The sequence below is a fragment of the Hypanus sabinus genome, chromosome 29 (assembly GCF_030144855.1).
Source record: "Hypanus sabinus isolate sHypSab1 chromosome 29, sHypSab1.hap1, whole genome shotgun sequence".
Classification (NCBI taxonomy): Eukaryota; Metazoa; Chordata; class Chondrichthyes; order Myliobatiformes; family Dasyatidae; genus Hypanus; species Hypanus sabinus.
This window is the reverse complement of record NC_082734.1, coordinates 29627477-29638277: the sequence shown is the minus strand read 5'-3', so window position 1 is coordinate 29638277 and position 10801 is coordinate 29627477.

The following is a 10801-nucleotide window of genomic DNA, read 5'->3' as shown; positions in this document are numbered from 1 at the left end:
TACATTACCTTTAGCACATGCCAATGTTAACTCCCTAATCAACTTGTACCCAATATCCACGCTACTGTTTGGGGGCCTGTACACAACACTCATTAGGGTCTTTTTACCCTTACTGTTCCTCAGCTCAATCCACACAGACTCTACTTCCCCTGTTCCCAAGTCACCTCTTGCTAAGGACTGAATCTCATTCCTCACCAACAGGGCCACCCCACCCCCTCTTCCCATATTTCTGTCTCTACGATAGCACGTATACCCTGGTACACTCAATTCCCAGGCCTGATCCCCTTGCAGCCATGTCTCCGTTATCCCAACAATATCGTAGTTCCCCATTTTCATCTGAGCTTCAAGCTCATCTGTCTTATTTCTGACACTACGCGCATTCAAGTATAGAATTCTTAGCCCATTCCTCCTCTCTTTGCTTAAAACACTGTCTACTGTACCTAACCCAGCTCCTTGAACTTCCTTCGGGCTAATTGCACCCTGAATTTTGATGACCTTCTCAAGATCACCCAAACCTTCTACACATTTAACCCCATGCTCCTTCTGACCAACCCTCTGGATCTGGATCCCTGCCCCCTGCACATCTAGTTTAACCCCCCCCCCACCCCCGAGCAGCACTGGCAAACAATCCTGCAAGAATGTTAGTACCCCTCCGGTTCAGATGTAGACCGTCCCTTCGAAACAGATCCCAATGTCCCTGGAACAAAGACCAATTATCCAAAAACCTGAACCCTTCCTTCCTGCACCATGCTCTCAGCCTCGTATTAATGTGCATACTCATTCTATTCTTCGCCTCACTCGCACGTGGCACAGGTAGCAATCCCGAGATTGTCACCCTGGAGGTCCTGCCTTTCAGCTTCACTCCTAACTCCCTGAACTCTCTAAGCAGGACCCCCTCACTCACCTTACCTACATCGTTGGTCCCTACATGGACCACTACATCTGGGTTCATGCCCTCGTTCTCAAGAATAGCCTGCACCCGATCTGAGATGTCCCGGACCCTGGCACCAGGGAGGCAACATACCATCCGAGACTCCCGATCTGCCCCACAAAATCTCCTATCTGCCCCCCTAACTATAGAATCCCCTAAAACTATCGCTCTCTTCTCTTCCCTCTTCCCTTTTCTAGTTGAGGGTTCAACCTCTGTGCCAGAGGCAGGACCACTACAACTCATTCCTGGTAGGTCATCCCCATCAACAGTATCCAGTACGGCATACTTATTGTTAATGGGAATGGCCGCAGGGGTGCTCTGCTCTCTCTGCCTGCTTCCCCTGCCTCTCTGGACTGTCACCCATCTGCCTACTTCTTGGTTTTTTGATGTGACTACCTCCTGATAACTCCTATCTATCTCTGCCTCTGCCTCCCGAATGATCCGTAGTTCATCCAGCTCCAGCTCCAACTCCCTAACTCGGTCTGATAGGAGCCGCAGCTGGGCGCACTTCTTGCAGGTGTGGTCATCAGGGACAACTGTGTTGACCCTGACTTCCCACATACCGCATACAGAGCACCCCACTGCTCTAACCGTCTTCCCCCATACCTGAACTGAATTAATAGAATAAGTCTAAAAAGCACCTCTCTCAAGTCACTTCAGCAAACCTCCCAGGCAGGATATTGGTTCCCCTCCAAATCAGGTGCAACCCGTCCCTCATATACTGGTCACCCCTTCCCACAAAATGTTCCAATGATCCAAAGCACTTGAAACCCTGCCATGCTAAAGCCCCATTCCTACCTGCACTAGCCCATGGCACAGGGAGTAATCCAGAGATTTTAACCTTGGAGGTCCTTCTCTTCAGCCTCTTTCCTAACCCCTATATACTTACTGCCTAGGACCTCTTTCCCTTTATGCCTATGTCATTGGTTCCGATATGCACCATGACCTCTGGCTGTTCCCGCTCCTCTTTGAGAATATTTTTGGAGCTCTGACCAGTGATCAATCAGCATTTGGGATTGACTAGCAGGAACAAATTAAAGGAAGGCAGGGACAAGTGCAGCTGCCATTGTTGGAGTGGACAGAGAGTAGTGACCTTCAGTCTTTAGCTCTTAGAGGCTTCAGTCAGAGATGACAAAAAAGAAAAGCTCTCAGAAAAATTTTTATTTCCCCCCCCCCCCCTTCTTTCTATCTGCTCAGTTAGGACAGTAGAGATGCCAGGCAGGACAGCTGAATTCTCCTCTTTTGGGATATGGTGACCTCCAGTGTGCCTGACAACTACACCTGCAGGAAGTGCATCCAGCTGCAGCCTCTAACAATTGGCATTAAGGAGCTGGATGATCTCTTGATTATTTGGCAACCGAAGGGGTGCTAGGTAGTAGAAAGTTAGTTACACCCAAGGTGCAGAACATAAGAAGGGTGACAGTCAGGAAGGGAAAAGGGTTAAGGAGCCAGTGCAGAATACCCCTGTGGCGATCCCACTCAACAACAAGTATGCCACTTTGGATACTGTTGGGGAGAGATGGCCTAGCAGAGGAAAATCACAGCGGTCAGGTCTCTGGCACTGAGTCTGGCTCTGTGACTCAGAAGGGAAGGGGTGGGGGAGGTCAGGCATACAGTGGTGGTTGGGGGTTCAGGACATCTCGGATCAAGTTTCATGCTCTCCCAAGAGGGAGGGTGAACAGCCAAAGGTCGTAGTCCATGTAGATAGTAATGACATGGGTGGGACGAGAATGAGGTTCTGCATAGGGAGTTCAAGGAATTAGGTGCTGAGTAAAAATGCAGGACCTCCAGGGTTGTGATCTCAGGATTACTACCCATGCCACGTGCTACAGTAGAACTAGGAAGATTATGCATTTTAAACGTGGCTAAGGGATTAAGTCTAGAGTTGCATGGGGATTGGAAACAGAGTACCAAAACAATTAGTGGAGAGGTTGTGGAGACCTCATACAAAGTCAGGAATCCAAAGGCTAAGCCTGGTGGAACTAATGTTCTGAGCTGCATGTATTTCAATGTGAGAAGTATCGTAGGAAAGACAGATGAATTCAGGGCATGGAGCAACAGCTGGAATTATGATATTGTAGCCATTAGTGAGACTTGGTTGCAGGAGAGGCAGGACTGGCAGCTCAATATTATGGGATTCCATTGTTTTAGATGTGACAGAGTGGGAAGGATTAGAGAAGGGATGGCATTATTAACAACGGAAATTGTTATGCCATCAGAGCAGACTGGAGAACTCATCCATGGTTGGAAGTGGGTGGAAGTGAGAAATAAGAAAGGTATGACCATGTTAATGGGGTTATATTACAGACCACCAAACAGTCTGAGCGATTTAGAGGAACAAATTTGTAAAGAGATAGCAGACTGTTGCAGGAAGAATAAGATTGTTATAATAAGTCATTTTAACTACACATGTTGACTGGGAATCCCATAACGTAAAAGAACTAGATGGGATAGAGTTTGTCAAATGTATTCAGAAAAGGTTTCCTTCATCAGTACATAGAAGTCCCAATGAGAGAGAGTGCAATACTTGATCTTCTATTAGGAAATGAGACAGGGCAGGTAACAGAAGCTTGTGCAAGGAAACAATTTGCACCCAGTAACCATACCATTAGGTTCAAAGTAAATATGCAAAAAGCTAGATCTGGTCCACGGGTTAAGACTCTAAATTGGAGAAACACCAATTTTGATGGTATCAGAAATTATCTGGAAAGAGTGGATTGGGACAGACTGTTTCCTGGCAAAGGTGTACTTTGTAAGTGGGAGGCCAACAAAATTGAAACTTTGAGAGTACTAAACCTGTATGTTCCTATCTTCAGTAGAGAAAGTGCCTCTACTTCCTCAGGAGTCTGTGGAGGTTTGGCATGTCATTGAAAACCCTGGCAAACTTTTATAGATATGTGGTGGAAAAGTGTGTTGACTGGCTGCATTATAGCTGTTATGGGAACACCAATACCTTTGAGTGGAAAATCCTGCAAAAGGTAGTGGATTTGGCCCAGTGTATCACAGGCAAAACCCTTCCAAACATTGAGCACATCCACACGAAACGTTACTGTAGATAAAACAGCATCCATCCTCAAAGATCCTCACCATCTTTTCTCACTACTGCCATTAGGTACAAGGTACAGGACTGAGGACTCGCACCACTCGGTTCAAGAACAGTTACTACCCCCCAACCATCAGGCTCTTGCACAAAAGGGATAGCTACATTCATTTAGGGACCGTCTTGTATAGTTATTTCATGTTCTTTATTTATTGCTATGTATTTATACCCACATTTACAGTTTGTTTTAGTACTGTTCTATAGATTTACTAAGTATGCCCACAGAAAAAGAATCTCAGGGTTGTATGTGATGACATCTATATACTCTGATAATAAACTTTGAAGTTTATCAGAATAAAAGGTAAAGATAACAAGTGTGAGGAACTGTTAGGATACGTGTCCGGCAACAATGAATATAAAATTGAGTTGGGGTTTTACAAACAAATTAACATTTATTAAACTCTGCTCAATAAAAATGAAAAGTAAACAAACAACTAACTTAACCAGAAGTTAACTGCTATACAGCAACTCTGGAACACAGTCTTAAAGTGGTAAATGTGAACACAGTCTTAAACGTGGTAAATACGAAAGTCCAAATGATTTATACAGTCAATTAGAAAAGATTTTCCTAAAGTAACAAATTCCTCGACGACATGGCGTTACTGCTGATCCCAGCTGAAATAAGCCTTGTTTGAAGGATTCATGATGAAGGAAATAAAAATGGCTTAAAGGAACTGACCTTTTTCTCGGCAAATGAACACTGCACAACCCTTTCTACTCTTACAGGTAGAGGTTATCTCAGATGCAGGTCACTATTTCCTGAACAAAGATCCAATAATGTCGATCCTGTAGTTAACCGCTGACGACACCAACCTTACTCGATCCTTCGGGTTCCCGTACTTCAGTAAGGTCTTCACTCTCCAATACTTAGACTTTAAAATTAAATCAAAAATACATCAAACAAACTGGCAAAACTGTCAGCACAATGATTCTGTACCTTACAATAGAAATTAAAACACTTTAAAACGAACTGCGTCAAGAGACCAAATACGCAACTTAACGGAGTAACTGATGAATTAAACAATGACTCAACACAAAAACTTCTGTGTCACAGCAGGCTTTCCTGTTTTATACCTTTTTGAACCTGTCATCATGTGACCTCACACTGACTGGAAATTACAACACCCCACCATCACAAGACCATTACATCATGCTCACCAGATACTCAATTATATCATGGTCATAAGACAGTCACAAGATACCCTCAGGGTAAGTAACAGGAACCTTGATTTTCAAGAGTTATCAAGGTCCTGGTTAAGAGAGGAAAAAGAGGAGCATAGTAGGTACAGGCAGATAGAAACAAATGAGGTGCTAATGGAGTATAAGAAATGCAAGAGAACAAATTAAGAAATAAATCAGGAGGGCTAAAAGAAGGCATGAAGTTTCTCTAGCAGAGAACATGAAGGAGATTCTATGGGTATAATGAGCAAAAGGATTGCAAGGGACAAAATTGGTCCTCTGGAAGACCAGAACGGTAATCTAAATGTGAACCCAAAACAAATGACGGAGATCTTGATTTTTCTTTGCATTTGTATTTACTCAAGAGATGGATACAAAGTCTATAGAAGTGAGGCAAAGCAGCATCAATTCATGGAATCTGTACAGATTACAGAGGATGAGGCATTTGCTATCCTGAGGCAAATCAGGGTGGATACAAGGCATTCCCTTGGACCTTCCAGGAGGCAAGTGCAGATGTTACTGGGGCTTTAGCAGAGATATTTTAATCATCCTTAGCGACAAGAGAGGTACTAGAGGATTGAAGGATGGCCAAAGTCGTTCCGCTGTCCAAAAAAGGTTCTAAACATAAATCCGGAAACTATAGGCCAGTGAGTCTGACATCTGTGGGAAAGTCACCAGGAAAATGGATTAGGGCAAGGCAGTGGATGTTGTCCACATGACAAGGCATTTGACAAGGTCCTGCATGGGAGGTTGGTTAAAAAGGTTCAGATGCTCAGTATTCAAGATGAGGTAGTAAATTGGATTAGACATTGGCTTTGTGGGAAATGCCAGAGAGTGGTAGTAGATGGTTGCTTCTCTGGCTGGAGCTCTGTGAAGTGGTGTTCTGCAGGGATCAGTGCTGTGTCCTTTGTTGTTTGTCATCTATATCACTGACCTGGATGATAATGTGATCAACTGTATCAGCAAATTTGCAGTTGACATCAAGATAGGTGGTGTAGTGGACTGTGAGGAAGGCTATCATAACTTGAAGAGGGATCTGCATCAGCTGGGAAAATGGACTGAAAAATGGAAGATGAAATTTAAGGCAGACAACTGTGAGGTTTTGCATTTCAGTAAGACTTAGACTGTGAATGGTAGGACACTGAGGAGTGTGGTAGAACAAAGAGATCTGGGAACACAGGTACATTATGCATTGAAAGAGGTCACAGGTGGATAGGGGTGTAAAGAAAGCTTTTGGCACATTGATCTTCATAAATCAATATAGTGAACTCAGGTGATGGAATATTATGTTAAAGATATACAAGACATTGGTGAGGCCTATTTTGGAGTACTGTGTGCAGTTTTGGTCATCTACCTACAGGAAAGATGTAAACAAGGATGAAAGAGCACAGAGAAAATTTACAAGGATGTTGCCAGATCTGGAGGACCTGAGTTATAAGGAAAGATTGAGTAGGTTAGGGCTTTATTCCTTAAAACACAGAAGATTGTGAGGAGATTTGATAGAGGTATATATAATCTTGAGGGGAATAGATAGGGTTAATGAAAGCAGGCTTTTTCCCCCCCACTGAGGTTGGGTGAGACTACAACCAGAGGTCATGGATTAAGGGTGAAAGATACAAAGTTTAAGGGGAATATAAGGGGAAACTTCTTCACTCAGAGGATCATGAGTGTGTGGAATGAGTTGCCAGTACAATTGGTGCATGTGAGCTCGATTTCAATGTTTAAGAGAAGTTTGGATAGGGACATGGATGGTAGGAGTATTTAGGGCTATGGTCCCAGTGCAAATCGATTGGAGAAGTCAGTTTAAATGGTTTCAACATGGACAAGATGGGCTGAAGGACCTGTTTTTGTGCTGTACCACTCTATGTCATTGGTGCCAATATGCACTACAGCCTCTGGCTGTTTCTGCTTCCCCTTGAGCTACTCTGATACATCCTGGGCCCAAGTATTGGAGATGCAACAGACCATCCTGGAGTCTCCTTTGTGGCCACAGAATCTCCTTTCTGACCCCCTATCGAGTCCCTATAAATACTGGACTTTCCGACTTTACCCTTCTTAAATTCTTAGAACTTGTTGGGTTACTCAATACAATTTAACTCAATAGGGCTGGGTGTATATAAATAAATTTTAAAAACACTCCAGTTCAGTAGGTGGCATTAATACATCTTTTTGGTTGGTCAGCCATACACCAGTAAAAAGCAATAAAAGAAAAAGAAGTGCACAACCCTGACATCGGCCTACCAGATCCCTCTTCCCATTCACCAGATCTTGTCCACCACTCCTATCCCCGGATCTCCACACTTCCCCTCCTGATGAGCCACGTTTCCTATGATCCTGTCACCCAGACTCAGTACCCTTGGTACCTCTGACCCCTTGGACCTTGCCCCAAGGCACTAGAACACCACCCAGTTCCCCATACCCCCTTCACTGTCCACTAGATTTCTTCCCATCTCCTAGAGCTCACACTGCATGTGGGTTCAGCATGTATCTATAGGTTCCCTGTCTCAGGGCATAAGGCTATGACGTTAGGGGGAGGGAAACCAGTCCATGGTGGTAGTTTAGGGAGAGAGGGAGGGGAATTAAGTTTCACGAAAACTCCTCTGGGTCCCAGACTTCTGAAGAATGAGATTGTGGGGAGCAGAGCGCTCCAATATAGGATGTGGAACACCTCAGGAAGGATAAATCTTAAGAACCCACACCTGCCCTTATTTAGGCATCAGCAGTGGAAAGGGTGTGCCGCTTTAAATTCTTGCATCAACACCTCTAAGGATCTCCCCAGGGCCCAGCACATGGATGTAATCAGGAAGAAAGCATGGTAGTATTTACATTTCAGTAGGAGTTTGAAGGGATTTGGTATGTGACCAATTAAAAATTTCTAGAAGTGATTCTGTCCTGCCAAATGTGCCTGAAGCACATTAAATGAGTTTGGCCTTTTCTCCTGGTTGATGCATGGCGTCCAAACCTCACTGGCATAGAGGAATGTGTTGAGCACACATGCAGCTTGGTCTTCTTTGTTAGCTGTCTGTTATTCCACACTCTGTTGCTCAGTCTGGCCACGGCAGCTGCAGTTTTGGCAAACCTGCTGTTCACCTCTGCTTTGAGAGACAGGGAACTGGTGATGGTTGACCCCAGATAGGTGAGGGAGTCGACTACATCAAGAGCAACCATCAGTGGTGAAGTTTGAAGGAGATTCTACAGCCAGGACCATGACGTTTGACTTCTTCAGACAATGGTTAACCCAAACTCCTTGTAGGCATGAGCAAAGTGGTTAATCAGTTGTTGGAGTCCCTCTTGTGTGTGACATCAATGCTGCATCATCTGCAAACAGCATGCCATCAGTTCTTGTGCAAAGGTAGATGCCTTCAGTGTAGTCTGTGAAGAAGATTCCAAGGCGTGTCAGTGCCAGGGCAACCTTGTTTCACTCCGCTGCTCACTGGAAAGACATCAAAAGTTGCTCCATTGCAGCAGGTAGTGTTGTGCATGTCCTTATGGAAGGATGGTATAATGCTATGCAATCTTGTTGGGTGGGGAGCCATACTTTAGTACGAGTTTGAAGAGACCGGTTCTGCTGATGAGGTCAAATGCCTCCATCAGATCAATGAAGGCTGTGTACAATTGCTTCTGTCACCCTCAGCACTTCCACAGCTGGAGCAGTGATATCATGCCCACCGTAGACTTGCCTGCTCTGAACCCTCACTGGGACTCCAGATGTAAGGCTCTGAAGTCGTGCCACGACATGGATGGACATTTCCACACAATACTAAGGAGAGATAGTCCATGGTAATTGTTATAAGCACTATAAGGCTGTACTTGTTTTTGTAAAGTGTGACATGCATGTCTTCAGAGATGTGGCCTTTCCCCTAGCAAAGACACAGCTGCTTGTGTAGATGATGCAGTAAGGCAGGGTTCCCGTTTTTTAGACTGGGGGGGGGGGAATTCCATCTTTCCCTTGGGGTTTTCATACTGATGAGACAAGTCGATAGCTTTGCAGAGCTCTTCAGTAGATAGCAATGCATCAAGCTCTTTCATGACACACAAGCCAGGTAGTGCTTCCAGGGCAACATTGGTCACCACGGTCCGGGTTGCATTCAGCTCCAGGTAATGTTGTATACCAGTGTACAATGACACTGTCCTTACCAAAATGTATCTGTAAAATTCTTGCATCATGAGAAAACTTGGGAGACCTTACCTTTTGTTCCATCCTGGTTCATCACAAAGCACAAAGTAAATTTATTACCAAAGTAGAGTGCCTATGAAAAGTATTCCCCCCCCCCCCGTGAATTTTCTTGTTTTAGTTTTACAACATTGAATCACAGTGGATTTAATTTCTTTTTTTGATACTGATCATCAGGAAAAGACTTTCGTGTCAGTCAAAACAGATCTCTACAAAGTGATCTAAATTAATTACAAATATAACGATCAAAATAATTTATTGCATATTCACTCCCCTTTAATATGACACACCAAATAGTCAGTGGTGCAGCAGCCAATTGGTTTCAGAAGTCACATAATTTATTAAATGGAGATCTGTGTGCAGTCAATGTGTTTCAACTGATTGTAGTAACTGTATCTGGAAGGTCCAATTACTGGTGAGTCAGTATCCTGGCAAAAACTACACCATGAAGACAAGCAACTCCATGAAAAGGTTATTGAAAAGCACAAGTCAGGAGATGGATATAAGAAAATTTTCAAGTCACTGAATATCCCTTGGAATAAAGTTTGGTCAATCATCAAGAAATGGAAAGAATATGGAACAGTCATATATCTGCCAAAAGCAGGCTGTCCTCAAAAACCGAGTGACCTTGCAAGAAGCAGACAACAACTCTGAAGGAGTTATAAGCTTCAATGGCTGAGATGAGAGATACTGCACATACAACTGTTGCCCGGGTGCTTCACCAGTTAGAACTTTATGGAAGAGTGGCAAAGAGAAAGCCGCTGTTGAAAAAACTCACATGAAATCTTGGCTAGTTTCCAGAAGGCATGTGGGAGACTATGAAGTAAGCTGGAAAAGGTTCTAATGTCTAATGTTTGGTGTAAACCAAATACCGCACATCATCCCTACTGTGAAGCCTGGTGATGGCTGCATCACATTGTTGGGATGCTTTATTGCAGCAGGCCCTGGAAGGCCTGTGAAGATAGAGGGTAAAATGAATACAGCAAAATACAGGAAATCCTGGAGGAAAACTTGATGTAGTCTACAAGAGAACTGCAACTTGTGTGATTTGTTTTCCAGCAAGACAATGACCCCAAGCATAAAATCAAAGCTATACAGGAATGGCATAAAAACAACAAAGTTAACATCAACAGCGATTAAGTCAGAGACCATACCTCAATTCAACTGAGAATTTGTGGCTGGACTTGAAAAAGGTTGATTACTCACAATGCCCACGCAATAATTCATAGCTTGAGTGGCTTTGTAAAGGAGAATGGGGAAAAATTAGTGTCCAAATGTGCAAAGCTGATAGACCCATCAACATAGACTCAAGGCTGGAATTGTTGCCAACAGTGCATCTAATAAAAACTGACTTGAAGGGGATTAATACTTGTGCACTAAATTACTTAGTTTTATATTTGTAATTAGTTGTAAAGAT